Below are 16,194 nucleotides of genomic sequence, written 5' to 3'. Positions count from 1 at the left end.
CCGTGGACAGCTCTGCCTCCACTGTGACTTCCGCATCTTACTGTGGACATGCACACATGCGGAAGGAGTAAGAGCGCAGTGAACTCACCACTCAGATATCTGTGACCATAAGCTTTCTGGCATTCTCATTGAATTTTACCCATCCTCACCTCAGAGTGGAAACCTGAAGTATGAAAAGTAAAACCTGAAGCCAGGCACCACTGGCTCACATCTGTAATCCTAGCTACCCAGGAGGCTGAGTTCAAAGCCAGCTTGGGCAGGAAAGTCTATGAGACTCTCCTATTAACCACTAAGAAGCCTGAAGGAAAGTTGTGGCTCATTTAGTAGGAAGTTAGCCTGAGCACAAAAGTTGAGAAACAGTGCTCTGGGTTCAAGCCCTAGGAATGGCACACAACAAAATAATAAATCACACAAAGCATGTCCTGTTACCCTTAAGTATTATAGAAGGCATCCTACCAGGTAAGTAGTTAAAACTAGAACATAATGGAGCTATCATTTCCTATCTTAAATACTGTCCTTAGTACCACTCCAACAGACAGCCGGAGTCTGATGACTCCCTGCTGCCTATGAAAACGCCTCCTACAGTTGGTTCTGCACAGGACTGAGGCGGGGTGCACACACAGCAGTCTCCTGTCACCCCTGAAGTCTAGCCACATCAGTGAGAGGAGCTGGGTGGTGGCCCCTCACTCACACGTCATGCGCCTGCTTCCCTGTCCAGGGACCTCACTGCACTTGGGCTCAATTTCTTTGGACCAAAAGTGTGCCCAGGTGAAGTGTGCACTGTTCCCCTGTGTCAGAACACACATCCGCAGGTTTAGAGAACAGACCTGACTAGCGGCTCTGAGCCCCCAGAACAGATCTGCACCCACTTTTAAGGAATGGCTTACCACATCAGTGCTTGTTTCTTAGATCAGTTATTTCATAACAATTCTTTCTAGTCTTCCTTTACTTATTAGCTCCACTTCTATAATGAAGGACTTGTCCTCGCTGACTACTGTGGGATGTCATGAAGCCATCCGGTTTCTTCTCTTTATCCAGTCTGGCTTAGAGATCACTGCTGTGAAAGTGGGCATTTACACACTTAGTGCACTTGGGCCCAGGCTCACACTGTCTGCATTTTGGGCAGTTCTTACTCTAGGCTGCTGTCCCCAAAACCAGATGTGACACCCCAGGAGTGCCCCAGGCCGCCCTCCTTGATGGACAAAGACCCCACTTCATCCAGGGGCAGCAAAGCAGACACGCCTGCATGCAGAGAGTGGCACAGTCTTGCTCTGAGTGGGCAAGACAGCATGCGGCCTTTTGTCAACAAGAAAAATGAATACGAGTTCATGCTGATGACTGCCAACCTAACTAAACACCATTGGATTTCTAAAGCCTTTCTGTGTATTTGTGTATCTTTTCTTACTCTGAAACGATTAGGCACGTGACTATGTATTTGTTTCAAAATAAGAAGACAGCCATTTCTATTAACAAGGTGTATTAATGACAAACATTTTTTCAGTCTCTATGATTTTATTCTTCTGATAAACTGTCGGAACAGCATGTTCTAAAGTCTCCTGAAACCATTTTAATGTGGTTGTTCCATCAACTTCATCTACAGAGTTGAGTTCTTCTGTGAGGATGGAGGGGGATCTAGGATGTGACCTCAGGGCCTGTGCATGCTGGCCTGGCACTCTACCTCTTGAGTCACACCGCCAGGCATGTTCTTTTGCTGGCTGGCTGGACTTTTCTGCTCAGGTTGGCCTTGAATTATAGTCCTCTAGTTCCGCAGCCTTTCTGAGTAGCCAGGATTATAAGTGTGAGGCCAAAGAACCAGGTATCTCAGTTCTTTACTGATTTTTAGAATTGATTAGTGGCAATTTTTAAGCAGTTAAATAGTTCAGTGTTAAAAATTTCAACCTTACTATGCAGATCTAAGATTTCTCTTCCTAGCCTATGTTTCTAGTTCTTTCTCCAATTACATAGGCAATTATGTTTACTATGTTTGGATTATCGTCTCATTATTTCTGAAAATGGAAGTAGACATATTCTTTTGCTTATTACATAAAATTAGTATATATTATACACTCCTATATGTAACTTTAGTTAACATGTCTTCATGGTAACTTTCCAGAATATTAGAGACTTCTTTGTTCTATTTTACAACTGCATAGTAATCTATTTTTTTTTTTTTACCATTTTACACTAGCTATTTTTCCTCCCAGTGCTCTATTGATAGTTATTTCAAGTCTTTTGCTCTTATAGTCACTATCTTAACAAGCAAACTACACACATAGGCCATGCCATAGTTTTGTATTTTCTTCTCCACATGCTGGCTGGGCAGAAAAACTAGAACACAACACACATCTTCACTGCTTACATTTTTCTCCAAGCTGACAGTGGTTGCACCACTATGCCCTGAGCAAAGGCATGGCGCCATGATGGGCCTCGACTTCACGTTTGACGGTGAGAGGTACTTTCTAAGAATCCTCCATAAGAACTAGCTGAACAAGAAGAGTGATTTTCATATCCTGGAAGTTCTAAGCTGAGTGGCTGAATGCTGATATAGAAGTAAACATAAAGAGCATGGGAAGATATCTGGCCAATCACAAACACATTCCCTTTTGTGCAGGCTCCTGCTGGACTGAGAGAACACCAGGTTCTGTGAGATGTCCCCAAAGGGTGGATGTGTGTAGGAGGCTGGGAGGAGCTGCTGGGAGTGGCCCCAGCATCACCGAAGGTTCTGGAAGGATACATGTCCCCACAGCGACACTCCTCCAGGCATTCATTATGCAGTGGGCTAACTACAAGATGAAGTGAAACGAGAGATTCTCTGTCCAGCTAATTTTCTAAAATCTACACATCCCTTGCCAGTGGATGCTTAGCAGTGCGGGCATAAGAAACGGTAATAAAGCGGGGGAGGCCATAGTGGGCACCATGCTACCTAACCCTGTTTGTGCAGGGCCTAATTATCTCACGTCGTCTCTCACTCGGGATGAGGTCTCCTTCCTATCAACTACAGGGCATCTGAGGTTTTTCTCTAACATATTCTCTCATTTGGATTTGCAAAAGCACATCATTAGTATTAAATGTCAGAGGTGAACTCACAGACAGTTTGGCTTTCCAATGCCGGTAGTGTTTGTAGCTTTAAATTTGGAAACACAACCAGCTCCTAATACAAATAAAAGTGTTATCACAGAACCTGGCCAAAAGGCCAGCATGCTTATTAAAACAGCACTGCAGAAATTATAAAGGAAAGGAGAAAGATGAGAGAAAACAGAACATCATCTTTGTGCTTTAAAAAATCACCTCAGGATTAACAAGGTGACAGGCCAGATAGGAGAAAGCTAGCTCTCCTGACTTACAATATGAAAATAAACCAACACAGCTTTTATCTTCCAGTACAGGAGCCATGCTCCGGTCTGAGACAGTGATATTTAAATTAAAACTGGAAAGATTCATGGGAGATTCACATTTTCAGCCTTATAATAGCTCAGCTCTGTATTTTTGGAAAACAATGTGTAAATATTTTAAATAGCTTCATACTCAAAATTCCCACGTCTTTTTTTGAGTACATGCTGTCATTATAAGAGGCAAGATAGACCACATTAATTACATAAAGTCAGTGGTTAAGTTACACATGCCAATTTACTTTAAGGTTCAAATTTAAGACTGAGAGAAAGGTGACTTAAGACTGACAATCTTATATGCTCTCACAAATCATGATTTAAGCATGGTCAGGAGAAAAAAAATTAACTTATCGGAGGATGAAATTTATAGATGTTTCACAATATCACACCTCCAACAGGCAGGAAATGTATGGAATTGGTCAGAATGACCTGGTTTTCAGCATAAGAGCTGCATATTCCATCATAAAATAATAACAAATAACAATGGCATCAGAAAACTGCTACCAGGAACTAAAAAAACCCAACACTAACTCATTAAATTATTTTGTTCATTTTGTGATAAAAATATAGTGTTGTGGCCTGGAATGAGGCCGAGTGGTTGAGTACTCGCCTAGCATGTACGAACCCCAGAGTTCAGTTCCTGGGCACCACATACACAGAAAGGGCTGGAACTGGTGCCAGCCTTCAGAAACCTCAAGGACAGTGCCCAGCCCTGGGTTCAAGCTCCAGGACTGGCAAAAGAATAAATAAGAGAAGTGTTATATTAATTATTGTAGACATTATTAAAAAATTAGGCTGTTCTATTACATTTGACATTTAATGTTATAAAATTTACAGTGTTCTTATCTAGAATGCCATCAAATGATGCGCAAGTTTAAAATTACTAAATAATTATAATGATGTTTAATGTAAACTCCAGTAGGAAGGTCAAAAATTTAGTACTGCAATTATAGATAACGAACAAAATCCCATCTCCTCGAGAGAAATACCAGGATGTGAACAGCAGGTGGTGCTGTTGCACAAGACGTATGGGGGGCTAAGGTACAAGAGTGCCTGAGAGATTTTAAATACAGAGAACGCTCAACTTCAACTGCTTCCTTTTAAATATGAATATTTTATACATTTACTCAAAGTTAAAATGTATTTCATGTTAAAGAGAATTTGGGTCAGTTGGCCCAGTTATTGAGTTATTGTGATATTGTTACAGGAAAAAATATAGTATGCTACAAATATATGAATAATACAAAAGATTATCTTATTTTTAGATTAAATTAACTCAAATAGCAGTTAAGAATGGAAACATCCATGAAATTTCCATTTATGGTACAGGACAGATACTTAAAAATAAACCTGAAATGCAAAACATGACAGAAAAAAGTAATATTCAATGTATATCCTATGAAACTAGGAAACATGAGGGGAGAGGATGGGTTGGGAGGGATGGGGAGAATGGTGGAAGGGTGACATCAATTAAGATATATTGTACTTATACAGTGATTTGTTGAACTGGCAACTCCTTTGTACAACTTAAGGATAATAAAAGTAAAATAAAAATCCCCCCAAACTTCATACAGCAAAATCTGCTTTTCAATAAAATTTATAGCCAAACAAAAAGCCTCTTAGGACCTGTATGAAAATTTAAAACTATTAAAACAGTTTCTGAAAGACACAAACCTCCCACAGGGAATGTGACCAGTATGGCTTCCTCATGTCTGCTCCAAGAACAGGTATGACAGCACAGGCCAACTGCCTGTGACAAGAAGGCCTCACTGCCAGCTCCCCCTCCCCCCGCCCCTGCCCCCGCTCTGTTCCCTCCTTCCCTCAGAGAGGAGCCCTGGATTAACAAGCCACACTGGTCCAAGAACTGAAAATTAAAGGATGCCAAAGTAATCATTTAAAAACAAAACACTGTGGGTAAGCATGAAGTTCTGGGTTTTCTAACTTAGTAAGTGGAATATGTTTTGGTGGTTAGGTGCAAGGGCTCTGGGTGGAAGTCTGCCTGCCTCTGCATAGACAGAGGCTTGGACTGTGCTGGTCTCAGCTTTCTCATCTGCACCCTAAGGATAACGAATAACTTAAATATCTCAGGCTGGCTGAGACTCCCCTTTCCCCTCCTCTGCCCTCCTCTCCCCCTTTCAGATCAGTAAGCACATTCAGGAGCCATAGTCTATACACAGGATCTAGAAATCTAGTGGGCGTTCCTTCCTGCATGGGGCCTCTGCGTGCGGAGATCCAGGTGCTACTTCAACAGCAAGAGGATTCAGTACTGCTGTGGAAGTTTTGGGGATCGATCATGCGTGGAGATTATGTGTGCACTCTGTGCACAGCTGGGAGTCGACAAAGCACTCCCCAGCTCATGCCTGTAATCAGAGGCCAGGATTGGCAGACGGGGCATTGGGGTTGAGGCCAGCCTGGGCAAAGGAGGCAGTGAGGTTCCAGCTTAACTAATCAGCTAGGGTGCTGACACTCACACAACCTCAGAGGAGACATTATGTAGATATCTACCACACACACCTATAAAATCTTGTTCTTATGACATTATCTTGATCTAGATTGTGATGCACATTTTCCGAATCTTTTACATTTGGAAAATTTAAAAAATGATGTCATATTCTGAAAACTTTTATCAATCAATATTTTCTAGAAAATCCAGAATCTTCTCCTTAAAACTGGGCAAACAACCAAACATGGTCACTTTTAGAGTTGCTTTGAATTTACTGTGCAGCCTAAACACACACCACCACTCTAGGCTTGTTCCACAGGTAAGAAACCCAAGGAGTCAGTCAAGTCCACCTTAATAGATGGCAACAAAAATAGCCCACCCTGCCCCAAAACAAGCTACTGGAAGTTCCCTTATTCTCATAAGGCAGAAAAGAGAGTGGAAGAATTAAGTGAGGATTGAGGAATAGCAGATTAATAGGTCAGAATACAGAATGTGCAGTGGCTGCGGGCTGTCTATTTTAATTCTGGAATGCTTGTTGACTCTAATTGCCATTCTGTAGATGGAGAGGTGTGTGTGCCTGTGCTGCAACCACACACAGCCCGGCCGCCTGTCAGGAGGGCTGAAGAGACATCTCGGGCATACCGCATTTGTCACTGTGGCTAATATCACAGATACACAGCTCTTTTTTCTTAGCACACAAAAGCAAGATATGTAATTCAATGCTCAATTTACCCTTGTCTCGCAGGAGATTTTTTCCCCGCTAATTGATAGAAATTAAGCCATTAATCAAGCCAGTAGCCATCATTCAAACCAGGGAAGATGAATACAAACTTTCATCATAACCACCTTCCCCATTTTAGTGTTCATTAGCATTAATTTTTAATGCAATTATGCTATTCTTTTACGCTGAGCTCATAAATTACTGCTCTTTTGTTGCTGGCTGGCCTTGTAAAATCCAAACTAATGCTTAGTGCTCTGATCTTAAAGGCAATTACCAGCTTCTTCTATCTTTTATATCTCTGTATCCTCAATAACCTTTAAACATAACCAATACCCATGGCTGCCTAAGCCTGTTTTCCTAATGACCTTATATAAATCTCTGTGAAGATATACATGCAGTCATATATGGCTGTAATAAACATACACTGTCACGTGCCTTACCAAATATAGGCATTCATATAAAAATAAAATCTCACAAACTCATATTGACATTTAGGTACAAATATGATGGTACCTTCATTTTTTTCACAGTAAAAATGTAGTTCCCTGTTGTGTTACAGTTATATTTTTATAATAAATTGGAGAAAATAAGAATGCTAGCAGTGAGTGACTCTATACATTTGGAAGGGAGGAATTTTGAAATCTCATCATTCTCCCTAAGATAACTATATAGTGCTACTTCACTTACAGTTATCGTATGTGCTTTTTCGGGGCTAGCGCTCACACCCAGGGCCCTGTACACGCCAAATGCTCTACCATGAGCTGACACCTTTACCCCCAGTCACTACATGTTTAAGCTTGAAAGTCAATGAGACAGTGTTAAAAGAATCATTTCTCCAAAAGCATGGTTTTAAGTTCATATAATTCCAGAACATTCTGTTTTGCAACCTGGAAGTATCCAGTCATTAGAGGATAGTAAGAGGAAAGGCATACTTTCTTGGAACAAATATCTCCTTCAGTGGAGACACATGCTAAGTTCTCCATCCTGGAGAAGCTGGGAACAGGTCCTCTCCTGTGTTATAACCTCCACCCCCTCCATCTTTCCATCAGTGCTAGCCTGTGGTGCAGCTAAGCTCCGACTGCCCATGAGCTGGGGAAAGGAAACATGTGTGCTATCATGATTAATGAGACAGATTGAATGGGAAGTGCTGCCAGTTCTGGCGTTAGTGGGGGCCTGGGATCCCAGAAACATGGAAGGGGCCGGAAGGAGGACTGTGGTCGGAGGCCAGCCCAAGGAAAAAAAAATCAGGATGATTTATGTATGCATATGTGTGTTTATATACTTATCTCTCTATATAAACATATATATATGCATAGATATGTACATATAAACTTCTTTATGTATTGCTAAATGCAGTCTGCAAGAATTTCATTGAGAATTTCTGCATCAAGGAGATTGATCTATAATTCTCTATTTTTGTGTTTCTGTGTAGTTTTAGGATTAACTTGACCTTGGTTTCATAGAATGAGCTTGGCAATTCATCTCGTAGAAGAGTCTGAGGAGTAGTGGTATTAGTTCTATGCATGAAAATGGAGAACATGTTGATCTCAAAATACCAAATACCGAATGTTTTCACCTATATGGGGAAGACATGTATGTATATTCATGAATATGTAAATACCCATATTTTTGTGTTTTTTTTTCCAGTCCTGGGGCTTGAACTCAGGGTCTGAGCACTGTCCTTGGGCTTTCCTCAAAGCTAATGCTCTACCACTTGAGCCACAGCACCACTTCTGGCTTTTTTTTTCCCTATGTATGTGGTACCAAGGAGTCAAACCCGGGTCTTTGTGCATGCTAGGCAAGTACTCTACCACTAGGCCAAATTCCCAGCTATACATACCCATATATACCTACACATGCACACGCACACACACACACACACAGAGCAGGATCCTAACTGGGGTAGGCGAGGGAAGAAGATTGCGGGTGAATCATTTTGCAACATGTCTGGATTATGCATGGAGACGGTGGAAGAACTCTCGCTGGGAAATGCTGATCAATAAGAGATTGGGGTGGAGAAGTAGAAGCAATGGAGAGGTGATTCTGAACAAAACACAATGTATGCACTTCTGCAAAGCCACGGGGAGGCCTCCCAGAACAATTAATAAACACTGCAGAAAGCATGACAGGATGAAAACGGGATGTGTGGGTGCTCACCGTGGGAGTGGCAGGGAGGCAGCGGGGAAGGAGTTGGGAAGGCAGCAGCTGATTCGAATGCATGAAAGTGGAGCAGAGAGGCCTGATCAAACTGCTGCAAGAGAGAGGAGGAGTTCAGGCGGAGTATGGGGACGGCAGATGGGGATGCGTGTATGCTCGTATGCTTGGAAATGTTACCATGAACCCCCTAATAAAAGTTATTTGAGCAAAAAAGCAAACAAGAGCCGTGGGCTTCATTCAACAGGAATCTAAGTACTATCAAAATAAAAAATAATAACAAAAAGAGCTGTGAAGCTCTGACTTGGAATCCTTTTTCTTTCGTTGATGACACTGGGGTTTCAATACTGGGCCTTGCATTTGTGAGGCTGCCATTCTACCACTGAGCCACACCTCCAGCCATGAACCATCTTTACAGTGTCATGTTCAGGCTCAGAAACTCAAACAGAGAAAATGTGCCTTGATTTCTCTGCAAGTGCTAATAGGAAATAGGAAATGGAACGCACTCAGCTATCACGGTTTTACGGTAGGGGCTAGCTATATGCTCGACCATTCTGGTTAAAAATATTCCAGTTTTTGCTCTCCAAGTTTACTGGCAAAATTGGGCTAGTGTGTGTGTGTATGTGTGTGTTTGTGCATGTGCAGGGGGCTTGTACCCAGGGCCTGTGCTGACTCAGCATTTTCGCTCAGGCTAGCACTTTACCACCCGAGCCACAGTTCCACTTCCAGCTTTTTTGGTGCCCGGGCGGGCTTTGAACAGCGATCCTCAGGTCGCAGCCTCCTGAGTACTAGGATTACAGGTGTGAGCCACCGAGCCTGCTGTAGATTAACGTCTTAGGATTGTTGTTTCAAGCAGCTTTTGCTGTGTAGTAGGTACATACTGCATCGTTTCACCTTCATGACAGCAATGCCTAAAAAGCAGCAGTTTCACATATCAACAGGTTGTGAACTACAGCATTCCAACAGGCAAATTTTGATCTTATGGTTGCTTTAATTTGCATGCTGTATGTTGAGGTTTTTGCTCCTTTTAAAATTTGATGGCTTATCTTCCTGTTATTAAGTTCTTTTTATGTGCTGAATATAATTTCTTTGTCAGTGTGTACTGCTAATATTTTCTCCCCTTCAAGGGCTTGCTTTTTTCCCCCTCTCTCCACCAGTCCTGGCTTTGAATTCAGGGCCTGAGCACTGTCCTTGGGCTTTCTCAAGGTTATGGCTCTACCACTTGAGCCACAGCACCACTTCTGGGTTTTCTTTCTTAATTTTTTTTTCCTACGTATGTGGTGCCAAGGAATGGAACCTGGGTCTTTGTGCATGCTAGGTGAGCACTCTACCACCAGGCCACACTCCTGGCCCATGAGGGCCTGCTTTTTAAATGATATTAAAGAAGCCTAAGTTATCACTAAAAAATAGTTGGTGCCTTCTGTGTCCTACCCAAGGAACTGAGCTCAACTCAAGGAGCATCTTCTATTCTGTCTCCCAAGAGTATGCCTCATAGCTTGGTTGTACTGCATCTCAAGCTAACATGGTGATGAGGAGGGGAGAGGGTGGGAGGGGCAGTATTTCGGCTCTGCAGGGGGAGACCCACTGTCACAGTATCACTATTGAGAAAAATTGCCCTTCCCTGGTGAACTGCCTTGGTAGTTTTGCCCATCGCCATCAAGCTTCATTTGCGCATTCTCAGACAATTCCATTTACTTTTGTGTTTATCCTTATAATAGTCTAATATTTTGTTTTGTGTATAGTCTTGACAAAGTACAGTTGATCTGGCCCATTCAAGGATAACTTTAGATATGACAGAAGCCTCCTATCTATGTGATGCTTTCTTACTGTAAATTAGAACTATATACATACCTGAATATGCATTTATATATATATATATATATATGTATCAGATTAAAACTTTCTGGTGAGGTAGCCTGGCAATTTTGTTTAAAAAGTGTTCTAGAAGCTGGGCGTGGTGGCTCATGCCTGTAATCCCATTTATCAGGAGGCTGAGATCTGAGGATAGCGGTTCAAAGCCAGCCAGGGCACCGAAGTCCATGACTCCTATCTCCAATTAACCACCAGAAGACCAGAAGTGGCACTGTGGCTCAAACAGTAGAGTGCTGGCTTTGAGCTGAAGCGCTCAGAGACTGCCCAGCCCACACCCATCACAGCCCACATTTCAAGGCGCCCACCCCTACAGCACCCAGGGCTCATAAATGTAATTCCACTTACTCAAGAGGCTGAGATCGAAGGCTTATGGTCCAAAGCCAACCATAGGCAGAAAAGTCCATGATACTCTCATCTCCAACTAACAACCCAAAAGCCAGAGTTAAGCTGTGACTCCAGTGGTAGAGCATTAGCACACAAACAAATAAGTTCTAAGTTAATTTAAAAAATAGGCCAGTTTTTCAGATGGAGATATCATCAGTAATGATCATTGACTGAGGCAATTGGTTACCTTCTGCTAAACAGTATTTTTCTTGAAAAAAGCAATACTTTAAGAGTGAAGTCAAGGGTAAATCCAGCTCTCTTTCTGGTGAGATAAGCCCCGGATTCTCCATGGTCTGGACCATGTCGGGCAAGTCTCTTCACTGCACTCACCCAGCTTCAGCTTCCCTGGAGTGCTCAGGAGTTGATTAGTTGCCTGCCAGGAGGGCAGCCGAGGCGGGCGCTACCTGGGAGAAGAGGCCCGGGGTCGCTGGAGATGGAGAACCTGGGATGGGCAGCTCCTGCTTCTGATCCGCTCCTGGCCGTGCCAGCCCAGCAGCTGGCGGGTGGCACAAGGCCTGGGTAACAGGTGTTTCCAGGTGAAGAGTTGCAATCCCACACGACAAAGGCAGCTCCATGGAAAGTGCTGCCACAGCCAGACCCGTCTTCAGTACAATAGGACACCATAGAGGAATTCTGGCAGTGATCTGGTAATACATTCTGACTGAATTGATTATTTGCTGACAGTACTCAACGTAGTCCTCAAATGCATCAGCTGTGTCATGAACAGCTATTAAGTTTATTGATTTTCTGATTTCCATTGATAGCTAACAGGCCAAAGCTACACATCAATATTTGTATTAGTAATACCCAAGAGCTCACAAGTTTGACAAATGCAAACCTCAAAAATCTAAACAGTCCAAATGAATGGAAATTTAGGGGCCAGACATCAGAATTTAAATGAAGTGGCTAAAATATGAATATACTACATCTAATAACATGCGCAGACAGAAACAAGCATCTCTTTCCCCCAAAGCACTTGGAAGTGAGCACACACCCTTCTTCCCCCAAAGCCAACTCCCGTGTGTCTAGAGCCATCAGCTGATAGACTTCCTGTTTCTGCCCCCAAGGTGACTCCACACTGCTCTGCTATTACTTCAGGAGCTGAAGTCCCCTGGGTGAAGTGACATAGCCAGCGTCAGCCAGTAAGCAAAGAGGCCGCTATGTGAATCCAGGCGCCTCAATTTTGTTTGTTTTGGCAGTGCGGAGGTTTGAACTTGGGACCTCGGCCGTCTACCATGTGAATCCCAGAGAGGGTCTTGAGCTTTGGCCTGGAGACAGCTGCTCATTGCACAGCTGGGATTACAGACACCCCCCCCCCCCATCCCACCACACCCTACACTCTCAACCTTGAAGTAATACAAAACAGTTCAGGACCATTTTATCTTTCTATCCCTAACTTGTTTTCAAGGCACATTATATCCTTAGCTACTACTCTATTATATATTTTCTAATACATATTCTATTTGTGTTTTGCCTTTTCTTCTCTATGGAGTAAATCTCTTTTTTTCTACCATGAGCCAAACTCTTTACTTGCTTCTTTTTCTTTCTTTTTTGTACTTGTTCCTTTTTCACATTTGATACTCTGTGTGATGCTGTGGCTGAGATGTCTCCCAGCCCCTGACCATTGCAGGAGGGCAGTCGCCACCTTTGGGGGTCTGTCCATTCTCCTGGCTTTGTGTCACGGGCCTTGGTTTGGGTTCTGTGCTTGATACCCAGGGCCTTCACCACCTTGATGCTCACAGGCTTATCGGGGCAGCAAGGATGTCAGGCCCTAGCAGATTTCACGTGCCAGGCAGGGGTGGCATCCATGTCTACCAAACTGCAGGGCCTCTGTGGCCATGACAGGGAGTGCTTTTGCCAGTGGACGCCACCCTCACTTTATCTTCAAGGTGTCCAGGGGTCTCGGTGTGTGGAGGCCGCCCTCACTTTATCTTCAAGGTGTCCAGTGGTCTCAGTGTGTGGACGCCGTCCTCACTCTATCTTCAAAGTGTCCAGTGGTTTCGGTGTATGGATGCCACCCTCACTCTATCTTCAAGGTGGCCAGTGGTCTCAGTGTGTGGCCTACACCAATGGTGGCGCAGCAGCAGCGTCCGTTGTTGGAACTGCAATGACTGCACCCTGTCCCAGGCTACTGAAGCTCTAGTCAGTATGTAAGGTTCTGAGGTACGCTCAACTTTGAGAACCACTGGTGTGTCCTGTATAAGGAGAAATCTGGCCTCCTAAGTATGTGAGCATGTGACAAGCCAATAAAATCAAAGCTAAGTTCTTATTCAGGAGAAGAACAACTTCACAAAATAAAATGCAAGCCCAAGTTGGACATCTTTCTCTATATAAACATCCCCGGGAACGTGGCTCTGATGTTTAATATTTGGGAATAGAAACTAGCTAATAGCAATATGGGTCACAGATAGCACAAAAGCTTTTTATTGACATATGCTCTTATCTATAAAACATATATATGTATGTATGAATATGGGGCACAGATATCATTTATGTATGCTTTTATCTATATAACAGGCTTGGGTAGATATATATGCATGTATAATTATATTTCATTAGAATGGCTTTCTCACATTGCAGTTTAGGCCAGGGGTAGGGAGCACTTTCTGTAAAAAACCACAAAGTAGACACTGCACACTCTGCAGCCCCAGTCTCCAGCACAGCTACCTGATTCCGTTCTTACAGCTTGTGGCTCAGGCCTGTAATCCTAGCTACTCAGCAGGGGCTGAAAACTGAGGATATCGTGGTTCAAAGCCAGCCCAGGCACTAAAGTCTGAGAGACTCTTATCTCCAACTAACCACCAGAAAACTGGAAGTGATACTGTGGCTCAAGTGGTAGAGTGCTAGCGTTGAATGAAAAATCCAAGTAGGGCTGTAGGCACCGAATTCAAGCCCCAGCACCAGGACACGCGTGCTTCCACACAAATACATGCTATGCAAACACACATGTTCTTTTTCTAGGCTAATTCCTAGCAGACTAGAGGAAATGAGATATCTTTCCTATAAGCCATGTGGCTGGGAGACCAATGATAAAATTATCAGTTCCAGTTGACCTCAGAATAAGGAAGCAAAGTCATTGGACGGCAAATGCTTTACTGTTAAGTGTTCTGCCCTCTCTTAAGTATCAGAATAATAAATGATGTTTCCCCTTACCCTACAGATGATCAGAGGTTTGTCTCTACCTGCTAAAATGACACATAGTGACACTTAGCATTATATTAAATCTGTGTTATGTGCTGATGTTAACCTTCTTCTGATAAGTTGCAATAGTGCTGAGCAGATACACAACTTCTAGCCGTGGCTGCCCGTGGGAGCCCTCCAGAAGCCTCGTCAGGATAGCTGGTGACACCAGCGCCAGACCCTATTGCCTGGGCTCTGCACAAGACTGCAGCTCTACTACCTGGGATCGACACACAGACCAAGCCCACAGGGAAGCACACCTGTCGTGAAATCTCAAGTCTACTTTATCTAAACTAAACAGATATGAGTGACAGCTAGACCTTTTTTGGTAACTCAGTCTTAATTTGCTTCCAATTAAAAACATTAAAATACTATACAGAATGACCATGTATAAGCACATAAATGAATGAGACTTCTTACTACTATGGCAATTTTATTGACTGCTTAAGGTGTTAGTTTTGCTTCATTTTAAATAAATAATGTACCAAGAGCCTTATGGAAATTATTTAGTTTTGTAAAAATCACTGTTCTGATATTAAGATAAAGTTTGACCATAAATAATCTAACAATAAATTTTTTATATATCTTTGATGCTCTATACATGCATCATAATGTAAGTAATATATATATACACATATACAGTCTTTCTATATAAATATACATTTGACTGTATATCATGCTAAATTATAAAAACAAAGTAAAGAATTTATCAGTCTCCTAGTTTATTTCTTCTATCAGATATACTTTATGTATTTTATGTAGCTTTATTTTGCTTTTTCTAATTTGTCCCACATGCTTTTCCTTATAAAATGTCAATAAAAACGACTACGCCTGGATATACAAAGATCATGGCAACTGCCAGTGTTTGAGAGAGTCTCCTGAGACCGAAGGTTCTGCACCAGGTGTTTGGGGTGGCGTAATGAGCAGCCCAGGCTCTTGAGGTTGACCCAGGCTGGACGTGGGAGACCTGTTCTCATTTGGTTGTTTATGAATGGATACAGTAAGATTCAAGAATCACAGTAAAACTGAGATCAAACCCACCCCATTTCTGTAGCAGATTTTTTTTTTGCTAAAAGTTTAAAATATGTCTTAGAATTATAGCTGACAAAGAAAATATTGTATGTACCCTTCTAGAGACAAGATAGTATTAAATGTAGTTCTAACTCTTCTAGCAAGTGGAAGAAATGGCAATAATCAACTTTTGAAAAGGGAGATGAAAATACAAGCATAATTTCTAAAAACTCATTATGTTTCTTATATTGAAAGTCTTAAAAAAGTGAGTACAGTTTAGTTCTATCACAATAAACTTCAGTAAATGGACTCACCATAAAGTATGACCTTAGGCAGTGACTAATGAACCTAAGAGCATTTTAATATTTTCTTATCACCAAGTGGAGCACTTTAAGTTATTACAGGAGGCTGCATGACCTCATGCAATTGAATCACGCCAGAGCAGATTGGCTAATGTCTTTGATAGCAATTAGATAAAGGCAGGATGTTAAGTTCTATAAGAAGTGTTAAGCAAAGGGATTCATCTCCTGCCCTGACTTGATGAGGAATAAACTGCCCAGTTCACAGGAGAGGTTAATGTGGCAATGGCCTCTTTCACCTGTCAAAAAGAAAATTTATTTCTATAATGGACACTGTGATAGAGTTTCTAAAGTTTCTAGTAACATCTGAATTCACGCTAAGATCTGAGCAGTTTCACTTGAAAGTCTCTAATTTCCCACATGCATAGCGCTGGCTGTCATTCATGAACATTAACCCGAGCTGAATATGGCGGGTCACAATGGAGAGATTACATGCTAAAACAGTACAACACAATACGATACAGGCGCTAATATCATACTTCACCAAATCCTAGTGATCACGGATTCCAATGTACACTACTCCTCCTTGTCTTGCAGGAAAGAAGCAGCTGTCAATTAAACTCCTGCACACATAGGAAAAGACAAAGAAACGAGAAGGTGTTTCCCAGGGACAAGGTAAGCCTTTATTCGGCACCTGCACGGCAGGGCTGCCCCGGGGATGTCCTCTGTCACCAGGGTCCG

At 42.4% G+C, this 16,194-nt stretch overlaps 1 protein-coding gene across 1 annotated transcript in view; it reads right to left on the bottom strand.

Annotated features, from left to right (window-relative positions):
- The window catches only part of Rsrc1 (arginine and serine rich coiled-coil 1), a 249,324-nt gene that overhangs the window by 4,198 nt on the left and 228,932 nt on the right, over positions 1 to 16,194 (bottom strand). The window lies entirely within an intron of this gene.

This window comes from Megascapheus bottae, chromosome 1 (assembly GCF_031878675.1).
Source record: "Megascapheus bottae isolate mThoBot1 chromosome 1, mThoBot2.hap1, whole genome shotgun sequence".
Taxonomy (NCBI): domain Eukaryota; kingdom Metazoa; phylum Chordata; class Mammalia; order Rodentia; family Geomyidae; genus Megascapheus; species Megascapheus bottae.
This window is presented reverse-complemented; position numbering and strand designations above follow the sequence as displayed.